Genomic DNA, 15,075 nt, shown 5'->3' with positions numbered 1-15,075 from the left:
CACCTATAATCTTATGCCACTCCCACCTAAACTCCCACCACTTGCCATACAAAATCAAACAGATCCTTTCAATCCCATGCCAATTAAGAGATAGTCGACCCTATTCTTTGAGTGGGGTAGTCAGTGCAAAGTATTGCCATTTTTTAGTTGCTACGCCTCAGTGCAATTTATGTGTTCCTGGTACATTTCGCCAGACGTTAGTCTTATATGTTTCCCTTTACCTTTACCCTTTGTCTACAATGTCTCCTTTCTTTGCAGCTACTTTTTGACCTCCTTTTGGAGCAGCATAATGCTTTGTTCCATTATTTAAATATTTTTTCTCACCACTAATAGAGACGTGAGAGGTCTCTATTTCACATCACGGTCCTGAAGAAAGCCCACATGACCTGCCTGGCATAAGAAAGGGCTGAAACATGTCGACCTTTTTCACTTAGTGTGAACGAGTCATAATAACTCACGTTCACCGACATAATTTTAATGTTATTGCCTCTGAATACAGAACGAATAAATAATTTTTCGGATCAAGAGACATTTTTTATCACTTCACCTCACCATCACTTATCACTACTGTTTTTAACAATGGGTAATGCCTCCTGGATGGAGGTTGCATAAAAAACAACCCGATGATTATGCACACACGTGCAAGGGACGGCGGAGAATAAGATATACCGCTCAATACCACACCATTACCAGCACGTGCATGAGGGTTAACATTGGGACTATTCGGAACAGTTACGGCATACCCAAAGTTATGCAGGACAAGTGATCCTTTTCCCCCCCCTGATCAAAAGCAACAGCGAAACAGTCACATTCTTACAAACTTCCTCTGAATCAGCAGCAACTAACAAATCGTTCCCATACTGAATAAGAGTAGCACCTGGGGCAAAGGGAAAGCATCGAGCTGAGATTTCAAAGCCTGACTATAAATGGAGGGACTCTCACAATAGCCTTGAGGTGCACGTTTGAATCGGAAACTTCGGCCTCCGATAGAGAAGCCAAAAATATCCCTACTCTCTTCAGCAATAGAAATGCTGAAGAAAGCATTTTTGAGGTCAATGACTGAGAACCAGGCAGCTGAAGCAGGTATCATTGTGAGCAAGGCAGTGATATCTGGGACGACAGGAAACTGGGGGAAAATAATCTTGTTGACCTCCCGAAGATCAATCACAAAACGATAAACAGGAGGCTGAGAAGGATCAGTGCGTTTAAGAACAGGTAGAACAGGACTGTTGCAAACATTTCCTCTTGTTTCTTCGACCACGCCTTTCTGAACAAAATCATAGATGATAGCCAACAAAGCTCTTTCACCATCAGTGGAAATGTTATACTGAGGAATGCGTGGCAATTTAACATTAGGCTTGACAGTAACCACATAAGGTGGAATTTGGAGCAGACTAACATCATTCGTACCTGTAGCCCAAAGCGTAGCAGGAAGAGAATGCAATTCGGGTGGGAGTTGGTCCTTAGACAAATACATGGGAGAAACCAACTTCTCACCTAGAGTAAAATGTACACCAGCGGGGGAACAATAAAATGTTGCATGAAGACTGGAACTGATACGACTCCCTTGCTTTATCCATTGCTGTCCTAACTAGTGTGAAAATCCTGAGTCTCACTTTCAGCACAATAGTCGTCATTATAATATTGCACAGACTGAGTATTCTGCTGGTCAAAATAATTCATAGAATTCTGAGGGGGAAAGGAACGCTGTCCTTGAGACAACGCACCTCGCCCTTTACCTCTGGGTGCTGATTGAAAACCACCACGGCCTCGGGGCCCTGGGAATCCACCATTACGCTGCAATAAAACCTTACAGCTATTCTTAAAATGACCTTCCTCTTTACAATAGGCACATTGATTAGGACCTAGCAAAGGTCGCGGAACAAAGGATTTAGGTTTTTGTAACAACCTCTGAAGCTGGGGAGGCTGTTGATATTGGCGCTGAGCAGAACGAGGGGGATAAGCCTGCTGCAAAAGAACGTTCGTTTTCAATTCTTCAGTCTTTTTCTCCATTTTATCCTTTTCCTCCTTATCCCTGTTCTTGTAATACTGAGCAGTAGCTAATATCTGGGCAGATGAAGAAACACCCCACGAATTTTCGGAGTCTTTCAATTTATGCGATAATTCTGGAAGTAAATTAAATATTTTTTGTGCAATCAAATCATCTGGCTTAGCACCACCTACTTGTGCTGCATCCGCAGCAGTTATAGCAGCCCAATTACCACCTAAAGCTTGGTCGTGGTCCTCCCTATGAATCAGAGCCCATAATGCTTGTGGGACTACATTTCCCATCAGCATATCAATATCGGCCAAATTCATGATACACGCATCGACAGTCTGGGACAGCTCTTTATAATACCCAGCGGGATTTTTACGAGGGTCCGGTAAAGACTGTTTAAGCACCAAAACTTCAGATCGTTTCCAGGGGACATGTACCATATACGCTGAAAATGAGCAGGGACACGCGGAATATTGCCTGCCTGTGGAACCTCTTCTCTCCATTCTGGAGGAACTTCTCTCATAGGATAATGTTTCATTTTCTTTCTAACTGCAGGATCAGGTTCAAGAATAGTCTGAGAAGAAAATAAAGACCTGAAAGTGACAAGTGTCCTAACGGAATCCACAATAAGTCCTTTATCAAATTTAGCCTGCACGTCTAACAGACCCTGGGGAGCTAAACCTAAATCCATATCATCCCATCCTTTGACAAGATTGTCACACATGACATTAAAAACATATCTCTGCGTGGGCGCATTCCACAGGAGAAAGGTGCTCATGATATCGTGCACGCTATACTGTGGACCACTCATGGTCCATTTGTGAGCAAGAGAGTTCAACACAATTTGCTTGTCGGAACCTGGAAGTTGACTACGGGATTGCCTTCGAGAAAGAGCAGGAGTCAGGTTAAAAGACCCAAAGAGGGGGGAGAAAAGGCCAGAAACAGTATCGACCAAACGTTTACGAGCTGTGGGAGAATCTGACAGTAGAACAGGAGACAAGGAATTAAGCACAGCAGGAGAGGGGCTGACAGTTACAAGAGAAACCAAGGGTAAAGGAGACTGAGGTACAGAAGTCGGTGGCAAAGGAGGCGGGGCGGCAATACTGGAAGGGGCAATTGTGGAAGAGCCGGATCAACTGGCTGAACAACAGGTTGCTGGACAAGTGGTAACAATGGAGGTACATTAGCACCTGGTACATAGGGCGGAGGCAATCTCAACAAATGGGACCTTAAGGGATCTTCGTCAAGATCCTTACTCTGTGGAGAAGTAGGCAACACAGGGTAACATCTATCTATTGCCATACGATGCTGTTTTTCTGAGACTTCAATCGCTCGACCAATCTCATCTTCTTTAAACTACTGGGCAGCCTGTATAACCGTCATACCTTTCGCTTTCTTATCTCTTTTTGCCTGCTTAATTTCTCTCTGTTTGGCTTCTTTACGCCAGAGGCGGAAAGAGTCAACATTGCCGGCCGGGCATTTCTTTTGAACAAAATTGCTTCTAGATTGTCTAATATGTAAGGCTCAAAGCTGCCATTTTGTGGCCACTGCAGAACACCATCTTTCTTTGTGTATCGGATCCATGCCTTGTTAAAAGCAATGGGGCCAACACCATGTTTGGAATAGAGCTCATAAGTAGGAGTTCCAAACGGAGGAATCGGACTAGAGTCCTCCAGCCGGGAATCCCTATTGCAACCAAGACAACAAAACTTCCTGAATTTTCTAAGACCAGGCATCTTTAATTCACTGGTTGGCTTACAAACTTCAAGGGATTAAAGCAAATAACACAGCACAAACGTACTCACCCCTTGGCTTCGGCTATTGCAATGGTCGGATAACAAACCCAAAAACAAAACAAAGAAGTGGGCGCTACCAACGAATACTTAACTAAGTGTTCTCTCACGCCAACAGAGGTCCGTCTAATGTCTCACAATACCAGTCATCACCAAATGGGCCAAGGCAGGGCGGCAGTCAGGGCAGCAGTCGTCAGCAGCCGTCGCAAAGGAGTAGGCGCGCTGCAAAAGACCTTCGGTCCACTTCGACATACAGGGGTCGCTTGACGTGGTTCGCGAATCCTCCGGAAATTTTCTTGCAAGGCTCCTCACGACCCTCGGGCTGACCCGCTACCACTGAAGCCGCCCCACTATGGGCGCCAGTTGAAGAACCGGGCCTTATGGGCCTGGCGGCACAGGGTACGCCTTAAATCTCCGAGTTCACCTGCCTTGTCGGACAGAGAGACGAGACACTCTGTTAGGTGTAGAAAACCAGGTTTATTAGCTGCAGCTAAGCACAGTTGTACCAGAAGTACAGAGTAGGTTCTCAGGAGACTGCCACTTTATTCCGAGGTGCACAATCTTTTATAGCACACATATTTATACTGTATACTTCCAAAACATACAAAGCTAGCCAATTGGAAAAGTTGGAAAACAAGCTTTTCAGTGTCCCAAATACGCCCTTCTTTCAGACCATTTGTGTCACCCCTCCCCACAAGTTAATCAGTGCTAGTGCCTACAATCCAATTTGCAGGTGGCAGGACGTATTTGTGTGCCTCAAAGGATAGTTATGTAACAAGAGAATACAAGGAGAGAATAGCGAAGGCCAGTTGGATAAGATAAAGTAAGGAAAGAATAGGGGAAGCCAAATAGTCAGTCGAGGCAGGGGTCAATCAACCCAGACATGGATTAGTGAACTCGGCCAGACCCTGACATTGGTTTCGTAAACAAGGGCAGGGGGTTACTTTTTAACAGAAGAGACACGTAGCAGCTGGAAAAGGCAAAAACACTCAGTTCGCCGTGCTGCCTAAGTGAGGGCAACACAAAATGGCGACGGGACACAAAATGGCGGCCGAATACGGGACGAGATCGGAAATCGAAGAACCTCAGGTGTTAACATCTTTACAAATCAGATTTCTTCAAAATGACCTAAAACCATTTTGTTTACTATTTCCTTTGTGCCTGTTGAGACCATAAACATATTGAAGACCTGCACATGCGTGGTGTCCTTGCACGCTAAAGATTAAAGAGGAATGTAAACCTGCCCTCACCATCTACAGAGATATGTTCCTGTGTTGCGCTGGTATAGATGGGTTTGGCCTACTGTAGAAATGTCCAAGACAAATCCTATAAAATATATCCAAGTGGGCTACGTGGGAGTCAGTCACAAGAGAGAGTGATACCTGTATTGCACTTTAAAAATGTACGAATGTAGAATAAGGGCATATAAAATATTGGGTGTGCTTATAGAAAGTATATGGTAATTCCAAATAAGTGCTCATAATAAATAGCACAAAACGTTGGCCATTTTCTGAAATTAGATGACTCTTGAGATTTAAAGCATTCTCGAGGCAAAAGTATTTGTTGTGGGCAGTGGTTCAAAAGACTCCTGGGTTTAAGCAACTAGTGAAAACGGTAGAGGGCTGGAAAAGACAGAACTTTTCAGCACATGGCTTAAAAGATGTGACTGGTGGATATAGAGACTGTTCCAAATCATTAAGAAATCTTAACCAGGAGTGCAATATCTTACTTTTGAAAAACCCCTGCGTCCATTGTGTCCAAATGATGCACTCCGACTACATTAAGGACTGTACATTGAGAGTCACTAAATCAGGAGTCACTATATCACAGGTAAGCTTTGAACAATTACTTCAGGTGCAAATGACATCATATTTCAGGTAGGTAAAAGTATGTTATGAATATGTAATAATAATATTAATTGATAATTATTTTTTAAAGAATACGTAATATTAATCTATTAACCATGAATATCGCTGTATATATATAATTAAGTATTTATAAGTTTGAATAATTATAAGCGTTTAAAAAATTCATAATGAGTGAGTTAAAAAAAGGAGAAAATGAGGAGAAAAAATGCTAAAGGGGGATAGAATATATATAAAAATGAATTTATATATACATATATATAAATATATCCAATAACTAGCTCCACAAAAGTAAAGGCAAGCATGCACCCAAGGGAACTTTTCATAAATGCAAATGTATTACTTCATGGCAAAAGAAAATACACTCAACATGTTTCAACGTCAACTGCCTTGTTCACAAGTGATTTTGTGCAAATCCATTTAGTGCAATCCATTTAGACAATAGGTTGTCTGGTATCAGTACACAAGAGTCTTAAGACCTCTAGATAATGCCCTTGCCCACCAAGATACATAACGGGATTATCCATTTTTTTTCTCAGCGACTGGTAAGTCGGGCAAAAAAAGAGTAAATGGACTATGGATTCAGAGCTAACTTGGCAAGTGGGACACACGTCAACCAAATTGTTTTGCTGGACAATTTTGAGCAAAACAGTTTGGTGGGAAGTGATTTATAACGAACCTGCAGAAAAGTTTCTGTGCTAACGGTGGCACGATTTCATCAATGGTTGGCTCAAAGGACGGAGAGCATTTCGATTTGAGAAAGACTTCCGTCAGGCTGGATACTGGAGCCGAAAGAACTTCTTTTGAAACCGAGTCCCAAAACACTTTTTTCACTTTTCTTTGGAAATTTGCCTCATAGTTTCTGGATTTGACCAATAGGTGTCCAAGTCCAATTTTACCAGAGATATCCGTAGAATGGAAAACCAGTTCATCGACGAGGCCTTAGGAAATCGCAAGAGGTCTAACAGAGTTTCTCGATAGGTCTCCAGCTCTTCTACAGTCCATAGGCTAAACCAAAACATTATCAATCGGTACATTGCCTTGTGTCTCAGCTGTTTATGTGCCAGAACCATATATTAGGGTGTCAGAGGGGTACTAGCGGGGAGATCAACCAGAGATCTCAGAAACCGATTTTCCACAGCTATAAAAGACAATATATTTCCTGCCCCCCACAACTCTATACCATACATTAAGCCCCCCAATACTTTATATTATAAATTTCAAGTGCAGCAGCAATCTGCCTTGACGTAGTTTTCCTGTGTATTTTGCTGAAATTATTAAATTGGAATATTTGATTAAACTTAGCCTTCTCCTTTTGTGCATCCCAATTTACAGATGGGGGATACACGTATTTATTTATTTATTTATTTATTTATGTTAAAGGTTTTGCATAGCACTGGCTAGACCCGGGAGCATCAGAGCGCTTTACATGAGTATCCGATCATAGTTACAGGTTACATTATTACAAAGGTTACACAGTTATTAGAGCATGCATGGCAATATAGTTACTTGTAAGGTCGAGATAAACAATAAACACAAATACGTAAGGGGAAAAGCGGGCAAGAGGAGAGATTCAGGGGAGGGGGGTAGAAGCAGGGGAAGTAGACATATAATAAAGGTGGGAAAGAGGAGGGGAGGGTGAGAGACACCGCATTGAAAGGGGAGGGGAAAGGGCGACAGGGACACCAACCGGTAGACGAGTCAAAGCAATGTCCAGTAAGCTGTGATCCCAAGAGAAGTATTATCACTTCCCTATCTGTATTGCGAGAGGCTCCCTTTACGCAGTGGACTCTCTCAGAGGGGTCTCTGAGACTCCAAGGCCTACATACTGGATCCTTCCCCAAAAAGGGGAGAGGGAGTGCTTTGGCAAGGGGTGCCATACCATACCTCAGCTGTGAATGGCTCCCTTGGCTCAGTGGACTCTCTCAGCGGGTTCGCTGGGACTCCAGAGTATAAGTATTGGATCTTTCCCCAACAAGGGGAGAAGGAGTGCTTAGTCAAAGGGCACAAAGGACAGGGGGCTAGGCAGAGTAGCAGGCAAGGGGAGAGATTCAGGGGAGAGGGGATAGGAGCTAGGGAAGTAAACAAAGAGAGAAAGAGTACTAAATGTGAACATTTTTTATTAATTAGTTATTACATAGCGCTGGCTAGACCCGAAGGAATCAGAGCCCTTTGACTGAGGAATAGTAATGTTGCAATATACATCAGTTAAAAGTTACAAAAGTATCAAGAAGAGCATTTAAAGAACTTAGGTGAATGGAGCAAGGGAGGGTAAGGGGATAGGGTAAAGAGGTAGGAGGGAGATAGGACATAGAGACGAGGGGAAAATCTGCCCAAGGTCCGGCTAGGTAGGTGACGGCAGGGGGGGAGACCACAACCCATCTCCTCTTTAGCTATCTGGTAGCTCCACCGGGCATCTGCCAAATCACTTGGTCTCCACAATCTGGGGTAAGTTCCGCAGGTTTTAAGTCCTGATGTGTAAGCAGGTTAGGGGATATGTTCAAGGTCTGGGCAATGTCCAATTGTTGTCCCAAGGAAGTAAAACAACATGGAGGCGACCACTATGGCAGCCATCTTGAGGTCAGGCAGGGTACTGTATTGTACACTGGGACACTGGTGGCTGTCCTAAGGTAAGGCAACAGGCAGTTAGAGTCAGTATCCAGGACAGCGGCCGCCAGAGAATAAAAGTACCAGCCCTAAAAGGAACACATGAAAAGGGGTGCCCAGCCTACCATTGCTCAATGCGCACCGGGGCCTACAAGCTTATCATCCCCCTCATCACTTTCCCCACTGGTCCACACCAATGCTATAAGAATCTGCGGAGGAGGGAGAGGAAGAGTCCACCAGCTGTATCACCGGGCCCTGAACAACCTAAGAGCTGGGGTTATAGCTGTGAACAAAGCCGTCCTCGAACCGAAGATGGCGTGCCGCGTCGCAAGATGGTGCCTTGCCGGAGCTGAAAGCTCACTGCCCCCGTATCGATATAGCAGACAGAAATTCAATCCATGAGCCCAGGCTCGTAGCCTCGCTGTCCCACCACTGCTGGTCCGAGAGAATTTCCTTTCGGGACACCTGGTTTCAGTAGGTCTGGCGCGCACAATCGCCACTGCAGCTACTGCCACCCACAGTAAGGGGAGAAACGTAGGGGGCCGCTCCCAACCCCAGAAGGTCTTACCAGGTTGTTAGGCTCATTTGATGACTCAGCTGGAAGTGGTACTCGAAGGTAGTATACCACTCGTCTTCCTAGCTGTGGGCGGGGCAATCTGGCCCCAGCAGTACTCTGGTTGCCTCAGTTCTGAGCCTGGAACACCCAGCGTCCCTCACTCCATCAGTGCTGCCCACCGCTGCCCAGGCTCTTTGTAGGCTCAGCAGATCCCGGCACTCCGCTCCAGCGAAGCACCATCTTGAGGCGTGGCCCACCAATGTCGCAGCAAGAAAGGCCGCGCTCACGCTGCTCCAGGAGGCTGCAGTCTGCCCCCGGGATCACGTTGTGTATCTTAAGGCCGAAACCGGAACATCCAATGGCCTTCACACGATCTCCCCGCAGGCGTAGTACAATGCAGCTTTCCGGCGAGGCGCCATCCTGCGACACGGCTCGACGGCCTCGGCTCGAGAACGGCCCTGTTCACAGCTATAACCGCAGCTCTTAGGTTGTTCAGAATGCCACAGCCTCTGGACACATTCTGATCACTACTGCTGTGGTTTTTTGGCGTTGGAGATAAGGATAAATGGCAGGAATTGGTCCGGGCCGTTTGAGCCGAATAGATCTACTAGAGAGTTTTGACCCACTTTTGTTAAAAATCATGTATTTGTTTTTTTCCCTCATTTAAGAGCAACCCCCTATCATTACAAAACTGTATAAAATCATGTATAATTTGTTGGAAGCCCTGGGGAGATTTTGAAGTTAAAAGGGTATCATCTGCAAATAACAAAGCGGGCACTCTTCTATTGTTTATTTTCGGTGCATCTTAGCCATCCCTGTCCAAAAAATCAATAACCCCATTTATAAAGAAGGTAAAAAGAGTGGGCGCCAACATGCATCCCTGCCTCACTCCACAACAGACAGGAAATTTTTCTGTGACTTCACTTCTTGGGCCCCACCTGACCTGGGCTGTGTTTGAGGCATGTAATCTGATTAAGATATCTAAAAGGTTTGCCGGGATGCCCAATTCTCTAAGTACTCTCCACAGCTTCGCCCGGTGCAAATAGTCAAAAGCTGTGAGGAAGTCAACAAATGCCACATATAGTTTACCCCTTTAACCCCATGCGCGCTACGCGTTTTCCCGCTGTGCGCTGAGTTTTTTAAAAACCCGCAGTTCATGACGAGCTCAGCTCGTCATGAGCGTACGACAGGCGTAACTCATGACGAGCTGAGCTCGTCATGAGCGTCGAAGGGGTTAAGGTCCACTTCCTTCCAGTACATGCAGACAAAACAGAAGACCTGCTCTAGGGTGCTAACTTTTAGCGTAAGCCCGGCTGAAAGTCACTTAAAATGTGAAATTCCATCATCCGTTCATGGAGCCTCCCTAAGACTTGTTTACAAAAGATCTTTTGGAGAGAATCTATTAGGCTTATCGGTCTATAGTTAGATGGCTTGGTTTTATCTCCTTTTTAATAAATGGGCACAATTTCCACAACCTGCCACGATTTCTGAATAGGTGCCCCATGCAGAATCAAGTTAGATCAAATATTTATATACCTACCCCAAAGGCATGTATCTTCTTTTTATACATCATTGGGGATTCTGTCTGGGCCTGGGGCGGGCACTGGCTCACATGAAGAGATTGCTGTATAAGTTTCTACTAGGGGAAAAAACAGGGGCTCGAAGTCCCCACTCAACACCTCCTCAGACAACTCGTCCATCTTGCCACTTCCATCACTCTCAATGGCATAGAGAGACCCAAAGTAGGCTGTCCAATCATCGGGCTGTATATTAAATTCCAACTCTGGTTTTTCTCCCTTGAGCCAGTGAGTTGCCTCTCTCCAAAAGGACCTTTGGTCTTTACCATTTAGTGCTGTGTGTAGAGCTAGCCATAGTGAGCTTTCCCACTCCTTTTAAATGTCTTTAACATCAATGTATGTAATAATTTTAGTGCGATTTTTTATGTTTCTTGTTATATTCATAGTGCTTACCTTAAAAAAATTAACTAGTTAAATTCTGTATATATTTTTATTAATTTGTCTTTAATGCTTGAATTTATACGTACTGCTTTATATTAAGGAGTGTTTTAAGTGTTATGTGTATGCATTTATTTTATCATTATAATTCAGTTTAGTTTGTGTTTTATTTCATTTATGTTTGGTAATTTTGTAATGTGTTTAGTTGTTAATTGTGTAATTAGTTTATTAATTATGTAAATTGCACAGTTAATAATTGAAATATTAAGTAGTGAATATTTTTAATTGTATTAATTACTATTTATTATTTGTATATTAATGGGTATGCTTTAAGTGGTATGTGTATGTAATAAATATTTTGTTGGGGGTAGATTTTTTTAGGTGTTGTTGAATTTCTAGGTGAACCGGGTGGGAAGCATTTTAAAATATATATATGTTTCTTTTAAAATATTTTTATTTGATTCATTATTTGTTTTTAAATATGCAAACTGTGTTTGTATTTTTGTAATTTATTGTGTGTCTATTTATTGTTCTATATATTTTTATTAATTACTTTATTAATTAATTGAATCCGACCCATTCAGAGTACAACACTTTCCCCAGTGTTGCTTAGGTTCGAGTAGGGATAGTATATGTGTACCTTCCAGTGTCTAACTCTATACCAATGTTGCTTGTTTTTAATTTTTAAAATCATATGCAGGCATTACAATGGCAGTTCCTTAGATAGCATAGGTGGGATGTCTAAGCATGACTAGTACAGTGGGGGGTAACACCTTGTTAGCATTAGTCGTCTTACAATTTTGCTGAAGAATATATAAACATTCAAGTACATAAGAAAAGGAAATTGTGTTATGTCACAAGCCAATCGAACTATTAACTGTCTGTGGAAAAGAGAAGAGAAAACATGAGGTCGATCTTGTCTGGTTGGTCCGAGTATAATCTCGGTTGCTGGTGGTGTGGGACTTGGAGCCTCGTGTGTGGCTAGCCGAGTGTGAAAACGCACGCAGTGAGGGTGAGGCGGCGTGGGCACAACCGGGGCGCCGTCCGGAAGACGTGCGGTTGTTCATGTATAAGGGTATAGCTACTCAGGGTTATCTAACCGGATTACAAGCTAAATCGGGGGTGGTTGTGTCGCAGCTATCTTAGTCTCTATAAGCATTAAATAATCCAACCACTGAGTGGGATTGGTTATTGTAGGTGCCAACGCTCGTACTGCATTAAACAACTGAATTGTTTGCTCCGAGACTAGTGCCCTGCGGAGGTCGAGCAGCGATGATTGACGTTGGGGCACAGCTGTGCTTTCCATGACATAGCTATTTTGCATTTGGCAAGGCCCAGGGACAGATCCAGATTCCAGAAATGTATTAAGGCCTTTGCAGGAGGCACTGCATTTTGTAATTCCCAGCAAGAAACGAGTGGCCTGAACTACCACCTGGGCGTATGCTGCTTCCGTGAGTACTACCTCAATTTCATTCCAGTATGAGTAGATGCGGGGCCTTGTCCATGAACATTGCCTCCGAGGCATACATCGGCAGAAGTTGGGTACATAACATTCAGGCCAGCCTATGCGGTGTTAAATATGTGATGTAAATAGTTAAATTGAGTGTATTTCAATCTGACGTTGGTTTGTCGATATGGTTTAGGGTGACTGATACATTGTGCCCACTGCTTGCCGGTGATAGTGGTTGACAGTTCAGTGTCCCAATATGCGCGCAGTGTTGTCCACAAGGGTAAGCCATCCAGTCTAATGGAATTATATTTTGCCCTTATTGCGTGTCTGCCCCAGCCGTGCGTCAGTAATGTTTGTATGAGGTGTGACGTGGGAGGTTCAGTGCGGCCATTATCCCATGTCTGAAGAAATTGGTGTTCCCTGTGGTACCTCGAAATGTGTCACTAGGGCTATGCTGCTTATGTTGGAGCAGGAATGGTATCTCTGACCTCCTCCAGCGTCCACCACTTTCCCAATTGTTGCTGAGTTTGGCTTGGGAAGGGTAAATCCCGCCCATCAAAAGTCCAAAATGTCCTCGCTGTTGCAGACTTTGGAGTGGAACTAATAAATATGAGCCTACCAAAGTCCAACACTTTCCTTAAAGCTGCTTAGGTTGAAGTGTGAGTGGTAATTCTGATCCCTCCAAAGTCAAAATCTACCAACAGCTATGCAGTAGCCAAGAAACACAGAAGATTCATGTATTTGTATCAGTCATTCTGGGCGAGGGCAACGCCTATAAGTATGGAAGGCAGATGTTATCATGCTTCTGCTCAGAGGATCGCTTGGTTAAGAACTTTGTGAGCCGGCCTACAACTTCAACTTTAAGGGCCAGATGTAGGTAGCCCTTTACCGATCGGAATCGGCCGAAAATACCGATTTTCGGCCGTTTCCGATCGGTAAAGGGCTATGGAGATGTAGGGGCATATATTCGGTAATTTTACCGAATCGTTATTATTACCGAATCGGTAAAATTCGGTATTTCAAAATCGGTAAATGTGATTTACCTACATCTGGCCCACAAACCCTAGGTTAGTAGCTAGTGGAAGCATGCTGATGCTAAGGCACTACAAATGTAACTATGCAAGTGGGAACCTAATCGATAGAGTAGCTCTACTATACGTTACATTACCCAATATTCAGGAGTTTGAATGCTGATTTTGGTCATGGCCAGAACGTTTTTAGGAATAACATAAATTGTTTTTGAAATAACATCAAGTGCATAGAGTGCCACTTTCAAGAAACATTAGCAAAGCTTTGTCATTATTTGTGGTGGCTCGTGCAGGGGACTATAGAGACAGAGCAGGCCCTTTGCTCGGCTCTGAATCACTTATTTCTGTTAATGTGTTGGCTCGCCCATCCCTAGTACTGATGCAATGAGCTACACATTCTACTGTTGCCAAGCACAGGGTAGTAGCAAGTTGTGCTCAGGAACCCACACAGAGAGCAGATGAATCTCAGGTCACTAAAGGTGGAATGAGAGAGAGACCGTGTGGGATAGGTTGGGGGGGCTGAGAAAAAACAGAGCAAGCGTGCTGTATTTGCACATAAAGTCACAGGATCGCGTGCAACATGCACTTATGGAGAAACAAATGAGAAATTAAACAAAAAATGAAAGTAGTTCCATCGCACCAGCAGTGGACGGGCACAGTTACGTCAATTAAAAGCTAAAGGCAAAGAGTAATGCTCCAGGGGAGGGGCAAACACATGAATATGGAGGAAAGGCATCCACTATCAATCAATCAATCAATCATACCACTTGTATAGCGTGCTACTCACCCGGAAGGGTCTCAAGGCGCTTGGGGGAGGGGGGGCCGCTACTGCTCGAACAGCCAGGTCTTGAGTTGTCTCCTGAAGGCGAGGTGGTCCTGGGTCAGCCGAAGGTGGATGGGGAGGGAGTTCCATGCCTTGGCCGCCAGGTAGGAGAAGGATCTGCCTCCAGCGGTGGCTCTTCGGATGCGTGGTACGGCGGCGAGGGCGAGGCTAGCGGATCGTAGCTGGCGGGTGGGCGTGTGGAAGGACAGGCGGTTGTTGAGGTACTTGGGGCCCAGGTTGTGGAGAGACTTGTGTGCGTGGGTGAGGAGCCTGAATGTGATCCTCTTGTTGACGGGGAGCCAGTGCAGGTTCCTCAGGTGGCCGGAGATGCGGCTGCGTCGAGGGATGTCTAGGATAAGTCGGGCGGAGGCGTTCTGGATGCGTTGTAGTCTTTTCTGCAGCTGGACTGTGGTTCTGGCGTAGAGGGTGTTTCCACAGTCCAGCCGGCTGGTGACGAGGGCCTGGGTGACCGTCTTCCTGGTTTCGATCGGGATCCATCGGAAGATCTTGCGGAGCATGCGGAGGGTGTGAAAGCATGAGGAGGTGACGGCGTTGACTTGTCTGGTCATCGAGAGGGAGGAGTCCAGCATGAAGCCCAGGTTGCGTGCGTGTCTGTCGGCTTGGGGGCGGTGCCCAGGGTTGGGGGCCACCAGGAGTCGTCCCAGGCGGTGGGTGATGGCCCAAGGATGAGGACTTCCGTCTTGTCTGAGTTCAGTTTCAAGCGGCTGTTCTTCATCCAGTCGGCGACGTCTTTCATGCCTTCGTGGAGGCTGGTTCTGGCGGTGTCGGGGTCTCTGGTGAGGGAGAGGATCAGCTTGGTGTTGTGCAGGGAACTGAGAAATACAAGAAAATAATCCAATTATGCTTAATGGATTGATTCACATCTCACTCCATAGAGTACTGTATGAAATCCTACCTGGACAGGCAGCTGAAGCTATCTGCACCAAGACCGCAAAAAATAAGTCTATGGTATGTCGCTACACATTAAATGACCACCTG

This window comes from Lissotriton vulgaris, chromosome 1_1, assembly GCF_964263255.1.
Source record: "Lissotriton vulgaris chromosome 1_1, aLisVul1.2, whole genome shotgun sequence".
In the NCBI taxonomy this organism is placed as follows: domain Eukaryota; kingdom Metazoa; phylum Chordata; class Amphibia; order Caudata; family Salamandridae; genus Lissotriton; species Lissotriton vulgaris.
The sequence above is the reverse complement of the archived record's forward strand: the minus strand, read 5'-3'. Positions refer to the sequence as shown.